The sequence below is a fragment of the Mytilus edulis genome, chromosome 11 (assembly GCF_963676685.1).
Source record: "Mytilus edulis chromosome 11, xbMytEdul2.2, whole genome shotgun sequence".
NCBI classification, from domain to species: domain Eukaryota; kingdom Metazoa; phylum Mollusca; class Bivalvia; order Mytilida; family Mytilidae; genus Mytilus; species Mytilus edulis.
In genome coordinates this window covers 84,209,221-84,212,073 of record NC_092354.1, presented here as the reverse complement: position 1 = coordinate 84,212,073, position 2,853 = coordinate 84,209,221, and positions in this window count along the sequence as shown.

Below are 2,853 nucleotides of genomic sequence, written 5' to 3'. Positions count from 1 at the left end.
GCTAGTGACCTGATACAGTACGGTATTGTTAGTTACATAGTGTTCTAGTGACCTGATACGGTATTATTAGTTACACAGCGTGCTATTGACCTGATATGGTATTATTAGTTACATAGCGTGCTAGTGACCTGTGCTAATGACCTGGTACGGTATTATTGATTACATAGCGTGCTAGTGACCTGATACGGTATAATAAGTTACATAGCGTGCTAGTGACCTGATACGGTAGTATTAGTTACATAGCGTGCTAGTGACCTGATACGGTATTATTAGTTACATAGCGTGCTAGTGACCTAATACGGTATTATTAGTTACATAGCGTGCTAGTGACCTGATACGGTATTATTAGTAACATAGCGTGCTAGTGATCTAATACGGTGTTATTAGTAACATAGCGTGCTAGTGACCTGATACGGTATTATTAGTTACTTAGTGTGCTAGTGACCTGATACGGTATTATTAGTTACAAAGTGACCTGATACGGTATTATTAGTTACATAGTGACCTGATACGGTATTATTAGTTACATAGCGTGCTAGTGACCTGATACGGTATTATTAGTTACATAGCGCTAGTGACCTGATACGGTGTTATTAGTTACATAGCGTGCTAGTGACCTGTGCTAATGACCTGATACGGTGTTATTAGTTACATAGCGTGCTAGTGACCTGATACGGTATTATTAGTTACTTAGTGTGCTAGTGACCTGATACGGTATTATTAGTTACATAGTGACCTGATACGGTATTATTATAGGTAGCATCAGTTACATAGTGACCTGATACGGTGTTATTAGTTACATAGTGACCTGATACGGTATATTATAGGTAGCATTAGTTACATAGTGTGCTGGTGACCTGATACGATATATATATATATACAGGTATCATTAGTTACATATAGTGTGCTAGTGACCTGATACGATATATATATACAGGTATCATTAGTTACATATAGTGTGCTTATGACCTGATACGATATATATAGGTATCAGTAGTTACATATAGTGTGCTAATGACCTGATACACGATATATGGGATCATTAATTACAATATACTAGTGTGTTAGTGACCTGATACTATTATATAGGTATCATTAGTTACATATAGTGTGCTAATGACCTGATAGTGTGCTAATGACTTGATACGACATATATGGGATCTGTAATGTCCATATATGATGAGACCGAAGTGGTGTTGTGTCATTAGCACACGAATTTATCTTACCGACTATTTAAGCATGCGGTATTTAGACTAGTGCGCTATCAAAGTGATTAGGTCTTCTATTAATAGCATTACTATTAAAACCCTACTTCCATTATTAAATACAAAAAGACAAATGCAAACAATACAACTTATTAATTTTAAATGTGTTTTATGAACTAATTTCAATCGTTCGTCGTCAGTCTCGTCATCTGTTGAAATCTTAAAGTATTTTGCTCAACACTGAGGTTTTTTATAAAGAGACAACTACGAAACTTGTATTAAAATTAACCCATCCTACTAAACCAATATTGAATATACACAGTATCCACGCGGTTGTTGTTAACCAATCATACTCCTAGAAATGTGTAGCAGGGAAGATAATAATGATTTATGAAATACTCACCTACTGTACTGCAGAGAACCAGGTTGAGAGTAACAAGAGAAAATAATGCTTTTCCTAAAGCAAAATCTATGTAAAATGAATTAATTGATTAAAAAAGGAAAAAACAGTGAATTATAAAACAAGGTGTGTGAAGTTAGCGTTCGGTTCTTTATTCGATATTGTTTCACTCTCCAAACGGCTCGCCTAAATATCTTGAAACAAAATAAATGTTCAAAAGGGAAGTCAAGTTTGGAATTATACAAATTTAACACTGAGTTTAAAATCATTTTTTTCCTGTATGTGGTCTCATTTAGGGGGAGGGGGTGCAGGGTTTGGTCCTGGATCCCGTTTATTGTTGTGACAGAATCCAGTATCGCTTACTGAATTGTCAGAACCCCGTATCCCGTTTTATTTTGTAATTATAGCGCTTGTTGTTTCACGTGTTCCGCAAAATAATTTGACTTGCAATCATGTGTCACGCTTACAAAAATTCAGCAAACCACGAATAAAATGACGCTTACACCCCAATAACACACAATGTGTATGGAAACGCTTACGCCCAAATAACACACAACGTGTATGCCGGAGACGATTACACCCCAATAGCACACAACGTGTATGGTAACGATTACACCCCAATAACACACAACGTGTATGGAAACGATTACACCTCAATAACACACAACGTGTATGGAAACGATTAGGCAGCAACCATTTGATTTTCGGGGGGGGGGGGGGGGGGGGCTATGGGTTTTTTTTTTGGAAAAAAAAGTTTGTTTCCAGTTTTTGGAGAAAAAAATAATTTGTTTGTGATTCTGAGAAAAAAAAATTGTTTGTTTCACCCTCAGCTGCAACTAAAAATGTATATGTAATGCTAAAATTGAAAGAAAAAAATTGTTTTCAACTTGTCGGGGAAAAAATAGATTGTTTTTCGCCGCAGGCAAAAAAAAAAGTTTGTCCAGAAAAATAAACCCATAGCCCCAGCCCCCCTCCCAGAAATCAAATGGTTGCTGCCTTACACCCCAATAACCAACAACGTGTATGGAAACGATTACACCCCAATAACACACAACGTGTATGGAAACGATAACACCTCAATAACACACAACGTGTATGGATACGATTACACCCCAATAACACACAACGTGTATGGATACGATTTTTTAGCAAGTCAAGGTCGTTATTAAAAACTTCCATCATCGACGATTTTTTTTCTTATTAACATTAAATAAAAGTTGGGTGGGTGGAGAGAGGTTGGAAGATACC